Source organism: Anser brachyrhynchus, assembly GCF_964034855.1.
Source record: "Anser brachyrhynchus genome assembly, contig: SCAFFOLD_64, whole genome shotgun sequence".
Lineage (NCBI taxonomy): Eukaryota > Metazoa > Chordata > Aves > Anseriformes > Anatidae > Anser > Anser brachyrhynchus.
This window is the reverse complement of record NW_027663542.1, coordinates 680,542-692,357: the sequence shown is the minus strand read 5'-3', so window position 1 is coordinate 692,357 and position 11,816 is coordinate 680,542. Positions and strand designations below refer to the sequence as shown.

The 11,816-nt window shown below is 52.5% G+C and overlaps 1 long non-coding RNA gene across 1 annotated transcript; it reads left to right on the top strand.

The window, feature by feature from the left end:
• The first annotated feature begins 779 nt into the window (after positions 1 to 779).
• Positions 780 to 3,821, top strand: LOC308187310. Its single transcript, XR_013944599.1, has 2 exons — positions 780 to 3,564; positions 3,600 to 3,821. It is a non-coding gene; the product is annotated as an uncharacterized lncRNA (long non-coding RNA).
• The last annotated feature ends 7,995 nt before the right edge of the window (positions 3,822 to 11,816 follow it).

Genomic DNA, 11,816 nt, shown 5'->3' with positions numbered 1-11,816 from the left:
AGGCTCTTGATCGATTGTCGCGGATACCGATAGGCTCGCAAGCGCTATTGGTTGACGCTATTCGAAAGGTAGGGGAAAGTATTACTCAGGGACTGCAGGCTAGTCAGTCGCAGGTATTCGCCGCCCTTGCCCCCCTGCAAAGTGGAAAAGGACCTCACTCGTCGAGAAGACCTGCACTACGCTGCTATCGGTGTGGCATCGCGGGTCATATAAAGAGGCAATGTGGGACGGCTAATGTGTGGTGTCCCTCTTGCCGATCTGATACGCATAATGAAACCGCTTGCCGGCGGAAGACCCAGGGAAACGGGAAGACCAGCGGGAACCGCCGCCCCGCGATGACACAAAAAGCGGCTTTCCCCTCAACAGCGGCGGCAGCTGCGGAGACTCCAACCGAGACGAATCCTTTCACCTCCAACCAGCCACCAGAGGGAGCCTGGGGATTGGACTTGGCAACCGCAGTAAATGTGACTTTGATGGACAATAAGCCTGTTGGGGTGAAAACAGGCGTTATGGGACCTGTAAAAATTAATAATGAGCCTGTTGGAGCACTTCTGATTGGAAGGTCATCGGCGACATTAAATGGGGCTTTAGTGTTAACAGGACTTATTGATAAGGACTTTACTGGGGAGATACAAATTATGGTATCAGCCATGTTCCCTCCGCTACATATACCGAAGGGAACTCGATTGGCTCAATTCTGCCTGTCTCTTGCCAAAGCGACTGATCCCTTCCGCACCTGTTTGTTCGGGGTCCCAATAGGGAACAAGGAGGAGCTGAAACAACTGTTAGCACCATATTCCGCAAGTACTGATTTGTTCGATCTTTCGTCCAACCTCTCCGACGCCGTTGTGGCGGCGCTAGTGGCTCTGAACACGAGCTTGCCATGGGATCCCCAGGAACTGGATTTGTTGGGATCAGTGGCGGTAGGGAACACCAGTAATAACTGGACACAGACGTGCTTTATGTGGAATAAAGGAAAACAAAATATGACTCAATGGACTAATGTGACCTCTCACACAAGGGGGTTCGAAGCTAATAGCAGCTATTGCGGGTACAACGACACCACCAACACCACCATGGGGGCATACGGGAACAAGTCAAGCACATGGCCAAGGCAAACTGCTAAGGCCTTACCACCTGGTATATTCCTGATCTGTGGAGATCGAGCCTGGCAGGGAATCCCAGCAAATGCGCACGGGGGGCCATGCTATTTGGGACGCTTGACTTTGTTTGCCCCTGACCTACACAGTCAAGAATTGCGAAACATTACTCAACAATGGAAACGACGGACGAGACGCAGTCTCAAAAACTTTGGGGAGTGACTGCGATAACCAGGTCGAACTCTGGGGTCCTGCTGAAAGGTTCTTTTCAGCGGCACTTGTGCCTGGAGTGGCTGTGGCTCATGCTATGGCTAGTCTAGGGAAACTAGCTTGTTGGGCTGTAAAACAAGCAAATGTGACATTTGAAAAAAAAAAAAAAAAAAAAAAAAAAAAAAAAAAAAAAGGGAGAGAGAGAAACTAGCTTGCACATTTTAGGTCTGTGAAATTTTGTGAGAATTTTTTCCTGCACTGGACAGTTGAGAGAAAAAAAAAAAAAAGGAAAGAAAAAAAAAAAAAAAAAAAAAAAAAAAAAAAAAGCACATAGGGAATTATGTTAATTGTGTTTGTGTCTTTAGGCAAAGCTGTGGAAGTCTTGAAATGTCACAGTAGTAAATAACTTTTATTACTTTTTGGCTAATTCTTTTTCTGTTGGAACACTGAATTCTGTGCATATGTATATATGAACACAAATTGAAGGCCTCTACCTCCTGGAGTATACAACTTGGTTTGTTTACCTCCACATGATTTTTTTTTTTTTTTAAGTTCAGTGTGGAGACTTGAAACTTGAATGTCCCTTCCAACTTTTATATTTAAAACAAGACTAGAAAATTGAAGACTGTTTTTCACCTGTACATAGAAATATTAAAGGGTGGTCTTAAAATTTGAACATTGGTCTGGAGAAAAACCATGGTGTTTGTTATGGACAATTAACTGTTAAAGTTATTGTAAGTTATCTGTATTTAGCAGAGTATTTTCAACGAGTGATCTGAGCTGAAATTGGAGACTATTAGTAAGTTATGTTTGGAAGTTTTAACTTCAATGAAGTAATTATTTGCTGTGAAAGAGACGAACATTGAATGACTGAACAAAGAGGGTGCAATATCTTTGTTTTTTATGAGGCTCCTGAGAATAAAACCAACTGAAGCATTTCAATTCACTTGAATGAGAAACGTGTTTAATTAAAAGAGCCCAAGAAGACACTGGTATGAAAGGTAAAATCTCAGAGGTTGGTCAGTTAATGTGGCACACTTGCTGGTCACTTTGTAAAATGTAGATTTGAAGTACAGTGGTGAAAACATTAAATGTGACTACGCAGATGCTCACAGAAATGGCCCAGGACCTGGACAGCTTGCGACACGCTGTGTTACAGAACAGAGCGGCGATTGATTTTCTACTGCTGGCACAGGGCCACGGGTGTGAAGAGCTCGAAGGAATGTGCTGTTTTAATCTCTCGGACCATGGCGAGTCAATCCACGAGCAACTGAAATGGCTGAGAGACCACACCAAGAAGATAGTGGTCCAAGATAATTGGCTTGATAGACTGTTTGCAAATTGGTTTGGGAACATGGGGGGTTGGATATTGGGTCTGATAAAAGAAGGGCTACGCTTACTGCTAATAATTGTCCTAATTATAGTAGCGGCGCGAGTAGTATTTAGTTGCCTAATAAAAAGGCTCGAGCAGTTAACTAGTAGGGTTTTTCTAGCAACAGTAATAGCATGTGTAAGGTGTAATTGCTCGAAAAAGAAAAAAAAAAAAAAAAAAAAAAAAAAAAAAAAAAAAAAAAAAGGGGTCAATGCCACACGTGCTCCTTATTGCAATGCATCTCTTTGCTGTCATTATACAAACTATAATAGCATCCTTCCTTGCGCCAGGAGCCGCTCTGCTCGGCTGTGGGATCGACTGTGGAACGGACGCCCCTAGGTGCACCCCGAGCATTTTTTCCTCGGAGGGGTCTCCACTCTCAGCCGCTCACCACGGGAGCAGACAAGGACCTCCTGAAGCTGCACACAAATTATTTTCAGTGATATTGTCTTGTGGTATGAATGAGAAGTGCAAGAGGCCTCTCTGCGTGATTGTGTGATTGTGTGATTGTGCTGTGCGAGTAAGAAGCAGTATCGCTGCGAAGCAACATTCCTAGCGCTTAGTGGCTTGTTGACTGATGTAGATTCTAGTAGGCACACTACTTTACAATCGTAGTTCTGCATGAGATTTTTGACCCTGTTGCTTATTGTACCTTGCTTATTGCAGTGTGTGCGGTGATTGATAGAAAAATCTATAGAAAGCTTTTGGTTCAAAATAAAAACGGGGGAATTGTTGAGGACTGGCTCGCTGCGCGTAATCACATTGATATCATGCAGCTGCAAGATAAGGAAATGGCGGATTACCGCACCCAGCTGGTCTAGAAAAACAAGAGCAAAGGCACGTACGCAAGGCTTGTCTGGGAACTCTTGTGAGAAATCCCAGGCAGCTTGTCTGGGAACTCTTGTGAGAAATCCCAGGCAATTAGAAACAATGATAGTAGAGGGCATACTGCCCTGGGAGTTATAGTTAGATTAGAAAGGGGAACTAGCGGATAGAAGAATGCGGAACTAACAGATAGGGCAGTAGATGACGCTTACCAATAAGGAGCTTGGCTTTTGCAATATGTATGAGCTAATTATCCTGTACACGATAAAAGACAATTGAGCTATCCATTAAAGCTGAAGCATACTTAACACTCATATTGAGCGTTTGTGTCTTCCCTCCGTCGACAACAAGTCCAGAGAGTGCACTAGCACCACTGGGGAATGCAGTGCAGTGAGTCCAGTGAGTACACTGGCACCAATGGGGATGCAGTGCAGTGAGTCAAGAGAGTGCACTGGCACCACTGGGGATGCACTGCAGTGAGCCCAGAGAGTGCACTGGCACCACTGGGGATGCGGTGCCGGGAGTCCAGAGAGTGCACTGGCACCACTGGGGATGCAGTGCAGTGAGTCCAGAGAGTGCACTGGCACCACTGGGGATGCAGTGCAGTGAGTCCAGAGAGTGCACTAGCACCACTGGGGATGCACTGCAGTGAGTCCAGAGAGTGCTCTGGCACCACTGGGGATGCAGTGCAGTGAGTCCAGAGAGTGCACTGGCACCACCGGGGATGTGTTGCCGGGAGTCCAGAGAGTGCACTGGCACCACTGGGGATGCAGTGCAGTGAGTCCACAGACTGCACTGGAACCACTGAGAATGCACTTCAGTGAGTCCAGAGAGTGCACTGGCACCACTGGGGATGCACTGCAGTGAGTCCACAGAGTGCACTAGCACCACTGGGGAATGCAGTGCAGTGAGTCCAGTGAGTACACTGGCACCAATGGGGATGCAGTGCAGTGAGTCAAGAGAGTGCACTGGCACCACTGGGGATGCACTGCAGTGAGCCCAGAGAGTGCACTGGCACCACTGGGGATGCGGTGCCGGGAGTCCAGAGAGTGCACTGGCACCACTGGGGATGCAGTGCAGTGAGTCCACAGACTGCACTGGAACCACTGAGAATGCACTTCAGTGAGTCCAGAGAGTGCACTGGCACCACTGGGGATGCACTGCAGTGAGTCCACAGAGTGCACTAGCACCACTGGGGAATGCAGTGCAGTGAGTCCAGTGAGTACACTGGCACCAATGGGGATGCAGTGCAGTGAGTCAAGAGAGTGCACTGGCACCACTGGGGATGCACTGCAGTGAGCCCAGAGAGTGCACTGGCACCACTGGGGATGCGGTGCCGGGAGTCCAGAGAGTGCACTGGCACCACTGGGGATGCAGTGCAGTGAGTCCAGAGAGTGCACTGGCACCACTGGGGATGCAGTGCAGTGAGTCCAGAGAGTGCACTAGCACCACTGGGGATGCACTGCAGTGAGTCCAGAGAGTGCTCTGGCACCACTGGGGATGCAGTGCAGTGAGTCCAGAGAGTGCACTGGCACCACCGGGGATGTGTTGCCAGGAGTCCAGAGAGTGCACTGGCACCACTGGGGATGCAGTGCAGTGAGTCCAGAGAGTGCACTGGCACCACTGGGGATGCAGTGCAGTGAGTCAAGAGAGTGCACTGGCACCACTGGGGATGCACAGCAGTGAGCCCAGAGAGTGCACTGGCACCACTGGGGATGCGGTGCCGGGAGTCCAGAGAGTGCACTGGCACCACTGGGGATGCGGTGCAGTGAGTCCAGAGAGTGCACTGGCACCACTGAGAATGCACTTCAGTGAGTCCAGAGAGTGCACTGGTACCACTGGGGATGCAGTGCAGTGAGTCCAGAGAGTGCACTAGCACCACTGGGGATGCAGTGCAGTGAATCCAGTGAGTGCACTGGCACCACTGGGGATGCAGTGCAGTGAGTCAAGAGAGTGCACTGGCACCACTGGGGATGCACAGCAGTGAGCCCAGAGAGTGCACTGGCACCACTGGGGATGCGGTGCCGGGAGTCCAGAGAGTGCACTGGCACCACTGGGGATGCAGTGCAGTGAGTCCAGAGAGTGCACTGGCACCACTGGGGATGCACTGCAGTGAGTCCAGAGAGTGCACTGGCACCACTGGGGATGCACTGCAGTGAGTCCAGAGAGTGCTCTGGCACCACTGGGGATGCAGTGCAGTGAGTCAAGAGAGTGCACTGGCACCACTGGGGATGCAGTGCAGTGAGTCCAGAGAGTGCACTGGCACCACTGGTGATGCACTGCAGTTACTCCAGAGAGTGCACTGGCACCACTGGGGATGCGGTGCGGTGAGACCAGAGAGTGCACTGGCACCACTGGGGATGCAGTGCAGTCAGTCCAGTGAGTGTACTGGCACCACTGGGGATGCACTGCAGTGAGTCCAGAGAGTGCACTGGCACCACTGGGGATGCAGTGCAGTGAGTCCAGAGAGTGCACTGGCACCACTGGGGATGCACTGCAGTGAGTCCAGAGAGTGCACTAGCACCACTGGGGATGCACTGCAGTGAGTCCACAGAGTGCACTAGCACCACTGGGGATGCAGTGCAGTGAGTCCAGAGAGTGCACTGGCACCACTGGGGATGCACTTCAGTGAGTCCAGAGAGTGCACTGGCACCACTGGGGATGCAGTTCAGTGAGTCCAGAGAGTGCACTGGCACCACTGGGGATGCAGTGCAGTGAGTCCAGAGAGTGCACTGGCAACACTGGGGTTGCAGTGCAGTGAGTCCAGAGAGTGCACTGGCACCACTGGGGATGCAGTGCAGTGAGTCCAGAGTGTGCACTGGCACCACTGGGGATGCAGTGCAGTGAGTCCAGAGATTGCACTGGCACCACTGGGGATGCAGTGCAGTGAGTCCAGAGAGTGCACAGGCAGCACTGGGGATGCAGTGCAGTGAGTCCAGAGAGTGCACTGGCACTACTGGGGATGCAGTGCAGTGAGTCCAGAGAGTGCACTGGCACCACTGGGGATGCAGTGCAGTGAGTCCAGTGAGTGTACTGGCACCACTGGGGATGCACTGCAGTGAGTCCAGAGAGTGCACTGGCACCACTGAGAATGCACTTCAGTGAGTCCAGAGAGTGCACTGGCACCACTGGGGATGCAGTGCAGTGAGTCCAGAGAGTGCACTGGCACCACTGAGAATGCACTTCAGTGAGTCCAAAGAGTGCACTGGCACCACTGGGGATGCACTGCAGTGAGTCCAGAGAGTGCACTAGCACCACTGGGAATGCAGTACAGTGAGTCCAGTGAGTGCACTGGCACCACTGGGGATGCAGTGCAGTGAGTCCAGAGAGTGCACTGGCACCACTGGGGATGCAGTGCAGTGAGTCCAGAGAGTGCACTGGTACAACTTGGGATGCAGTGCAGTGAGTCCAGTGAGTGCACTGGCACCACTGGGGATGCACTGCAGTGAGTCCAGAGAGTGCACTGGCACCACTGGGGATGCACTGCTGTGAGTCCAGAGAGTGCACTGGCAGCAGTGGAGATGCACTGCAGTGAGTCCAGAGAGTGCACTGGCACCACTGGGGATGCACTGCAGTGAGTCCAGAGAGTGCAGTGGCACCACTGGGGATGCAGTGCAGTGAGTCCAGAGAGTGCACTGGCACCACTGGGGATGCACTGCAGTGAGTCCAGAGAGTGCACTGGCACCACTGGGGATGCAGTGCAGTGAGTCCAGAGAGTGCACTGGCAGCACTGGGGATGCAGTGCAGTGAGTCCAGAGAGTGCACAGGCACCACTGGGGATGCACTGCAGTGAGTCCAGAGAGCGCACTGGCACCACTGGGGATGCAGTGCAGTGAGTCCACAGAGTGCACTGGAACCACTGAGAATGCACTTCAGTGAGTCCAGAGAGTGCACTGGCACCACTGGGGATGCACTGCAGTGAGTCCAGAGAGTGCACTAGCACCACTGGGGAATGCAGTGCAGTGAGTCCAGTGAGTACACTGGCACCACTGGGGATGCAGTGCAGTGAGTCAAGAGAGTGCACTGGCACCACTGGGGATGCACTGCAGTGAGCCCAGAGAGTGCACTGGCACCACTTGGGATGCGGTGCCGGGAGTCCAGAGAGTGCTTTGGCACCACTGGGGATGCACTGCAGTGAGTCCAGAGAGTGCACTGGCACCACTCAGGGTGCAGTGCGGTGAGTCCAGAGAATGCACTGGCACCAATGGGGATGCAGTGCAGTGAGTCCAGAGAGCGCACTGGCTCCACTGGGATGCAGTGCAGTCATTCCTGTGAGTGTACTGGCACCACTGGGGATGCAGTGCAGTGAGTCCAGAGAGTGCACTGGCACCACTGAGAATGCACTTCAGTGAGTCCAGAGAGTGCACTGGCACCACTGGGGATGCAGTGCAGTGAGTCCAGAGAGTGCACTGGCACCTACGGGGATGCACTGCAGTGAGTCCAGAGAGTGCACTGGCACCACTGTGGATGCACTGCAGTGAGTCCAGAGAGTGCACTGGCACCACTGGGGATGCACTGCAGTGAGTCCAGAGAGTGCACTGGCACCACTGGGGATGCACTGCAGTGAGTCCAGAGAGTGCACTGGCACCACTGGGGATGCACTTCAGTGACTCCAGAGAGTGCACTGGTACCACTGGGCATGCAGTGCAGTGACTCCAGAGAGTGCACTGGCACCACTGGGGATGCACTTCAGTGACTCCAGAGAGTGCACTGGCACCACTGGGGATGCAGTGCAGTGAGTCCACAGATTGCACTGGCACCACTGGGGCTGCAGTGCAGTGAGTCCAGAGAGTGCACTGGCACCAGTGGGGATGCAGTGCAGTGAGTCCAGAGAGTGCACTGGCACCACTGGGGATGCAGTACAGTGAGTCCAGAGAGTGCACTGGCACCACTTGGGATGCACTGCAGTGAGTCCAGAGAGTGCACTGGCACCACTGGGGATGCACTACAGTGAGTCCAGAGATTGCACTGGCACCACTGGGGATGCAGTGCAGTGAGTCCAGAGAGTGCACTGGCACCACTGGGCATGCAGTGCAGTGAGTCCAGAGAGTGCACTGGCACCACTGGGGATGCACTTCAGTGACTCCAGAGAGTGCACTGGCACCACTGGGGATGCAGTGCAGTGAGTCCAGAGAGTGCACTGGCACCACTGGGGATGCTGTGCAGTGAGTCCAGAGATTGCACTGGCACCACCGGGGCTGCAGTGCAGTGAGTCCAGAGAGTGCACTGGCACCACTGGGGATGCAGTTTATTGAGTCCAGAGAGTGCACTGGCACCACTGGTGATGCAGTACAGTGAGTCCAGAGAGTGCACTGGCACCACTGGGGATGCACTGCAGTGAGTCCAGAGAGTGCACTGGCACCACTGGGGATGCACTACAGTGAGTCCAGAGATTGCACTGGCACCACTGGGGATGCAGTGCACTGAGTCCAGAGAGTGCACTGGCACCACTGGGGATGCAGTGCAGTGAGTCCAGAGAGTGCACTGGCAGCACAGAGGATGCAGTGCAGTGAGTCCAGAGAGTGCACTGACACCACTGGGGATGCAGTGCAGTGAGTCCAGAGAGTGCACTGGCACCACTGGGGATGCAGTGCAGTGAGTCCAGAGAGTGCTCTGGCACCACCGGGGCTGCAGTGTAGTGAGTCCAGAGAGTGCACTGGCACCACTGGGGATGCAGTGCAGTGAGTCCAGAGAGTGCACTGGCACCACTGGTGATGCAGTACAGTGAGTCCAGAGAGTGCACTGGCACCACTGGGGATTCACTGCAGTGAGTCCAGAGAGTGCACTGGCACCACTGGGGATGCACTACAGTGAGTCCAGAGATTGCACTGGCACCACTGGGGATGCAGTGCACTGAGTCCAGAGAGTGCACTGGCACCACTGGGGATGCACTGCAGTGAGTCCACAGAGTGCACTGGCAGCACAGAGGATGCAGTGCAGTGAGTCCAGAGAGTGCACTGACACCACTGGGGATGCACTGCAGTGAGTCCAGAGAGTACACTGGCACCACTGGGGATGCAGTGCAGTGAGTCCAGAGAGTTCACTGGCACCACTGGGGATGCAGTCCAGTGAGTCCAGTGAGTGCACTGGCACCACTGGGGATGCAGTGCAGTGACTGCAGAGAGTACACTGGCACCACCGGGGATTCACTGCAGTGAGTCCAGAGAGTGCACTGGCACCACCTGTGATGCAGTGCAGTGAGTCCAGTGAGTGCACTGGCACCACTGGGGATGCAGTGCTGTGACTCCAGAGAGCACACTGGCACCACTGGGGATGCAGTGCAGTCAGTCCAGTGAGTGCACTGGTACCACTGGGGATGCAGTACAGTGAGTCCAGAGAGTGCACTGACACCACTGGGGATGCACTGCAGTGAGTCCAGACAGTGCGCTGGCACCACTGGAGATGCAGTGCTGTGACTCCAGAGAGCGCACTGGCACCACTGGGAATGCAGTGCAGTGAGTGCAGAGAGTGCACTGGCACCACTGGGGATGCACTTCAGTGAGTTCAGAGAGTGCACTGGCACCACTGGGGATGGGTTTCAAGCCAACTGCATTAACCGCTCATGCTTCTTTCTTATGAGACGTTAGTAAACCAATTACATAGCCTTGTCAAGACTAAATCACAGGTAAAAATCCTGTACATCTCATGTGGCCAACCACTCCCAACTAGGATTCCAAGAACCAGGAGTTTCGGTGAAAATAGGGCTAGTGCTATTAGAGGGGTGATTATTAGGGTAAGCCCTAAGCTGTCTTTAATGGAGAAGTATGGGTGGAATGGGATTTTGTCGCAGTCTGATACGATTCCTAGTGGGTTATTTGAGCCTGATTCGTGTAGGAAGGTTAGGTGGACTAGGGTGATTCCTGCAATTAGGAAGGGCAGTAGGAAGTGGATGGCGAAGAATCGGGTTAAGGTTGGATTGTCTACTGAGAATCCTCCTCAGGCTCATTCTACTAGAGTTTGCCCAATGTACGGGATGGCTGAGAATAGGTTGGTGATTACGGTGGCCCCTCAGAATGACATTTGTCCTCATGGTAGGACATACCCTACGAAGGCAGTTGCTATTAGGGTGAGTAGGAGGATTACTCCTGTGTTTCAGGTTTCTTTGTATAGGTAGGAGCCGTAGTAGAGGCCTCGTCCGATGTGTAAGTAGATGCAGATAAAGAAGAGCGAAGCACCGTTGGCGTGGAGGTTGCGGATGAGCCATCCGTACTGGACGTCTCGGCATGTGTGAGCTACTGAGGAGAAGGCGAGTGAAGTGTCTGCGGTGTAGTGTATGGCTAGTAGCAGGCCTGTTAGGATTTGTGTGGCTAAGCAGATGGCTAGAAGGGAGCCGAAGTTTCATCAGGCAGAGATGTTGGAGGGGGCGGGTAGGTCGATTAGGGAGTTGTTGATTATTTTTAGTAGGGGATGGGATTTGCGGATGTTAGGGGCCATTAGTGAGTCTGTGTGTTATTAGGATTATTACCAGGATGGAGAGGGCGAAGGATCCTAGGTAGGCCTTAATTAGCCCTGTGTGTATTGAGGTTGCGGCTTTGCTTGCGGCTACTTGTAGTTCAGCAAGGCCCTCTGGCCCTATTTTTTTGAGTCAGGAGAGGTCGATCAAGTGTAGGGCAATGTTTTGTCCCTTTTCTAGTAGGTTTTTGGAGAAGAATCGGTGTACTAGGGGGTTGAAGTACCCTAATGCAGAGGAGAAGTTTATGAGGGGGTTTGGTTTGGGGTGAGTGAGGGTGTGTGTTATGTTCGATAGTTCTAGGGCTAGGATGATTCCTAGGATTGTTATGAGGATGGCAGCAGTTTTGGTGATAAGGGGTATGGTTATTGGGGGGGTTTTGGTTGGTGTGATGAAAGAGGTAATGATTATTCCTGCTGTAATGCTGCCTAGGGCGAGTCGGGTTAGGGGGGCGGTGATTAGTGGGTTGTTTTCGTTTATTGATACTATTGGGGGGATTCGGGTTTGTCCAGCTTGGACTAGGATGGTTATGCGGATGCTGTAGGTTGCGGTGAATGCTGTGGCTATAAGGGTTAGGAGTAGGGCTCAAGTATTTAGGTATGATGTGTTTAAGCTTTCGATGATGAGGTCTTTTGAGTAGAATCCGGCTAGGAATGGGGTTCCTATCAGCGCCAGGTTTCCGATGGTTAGGCAGGAAGTAGTGACTGGGAGTATTTTCTGTAGGCCTCCTATCTTTCGGATATCTTGTTCTCCGTTTAGGTTGTGGATGATAGACCCTGAGCATAGGAATAGTATGGCTTTAAAGAAGGCATGGGTTGAGATGTGTAGGAAGGCTAGTTGTGGGAGGTTTAGTCCGATA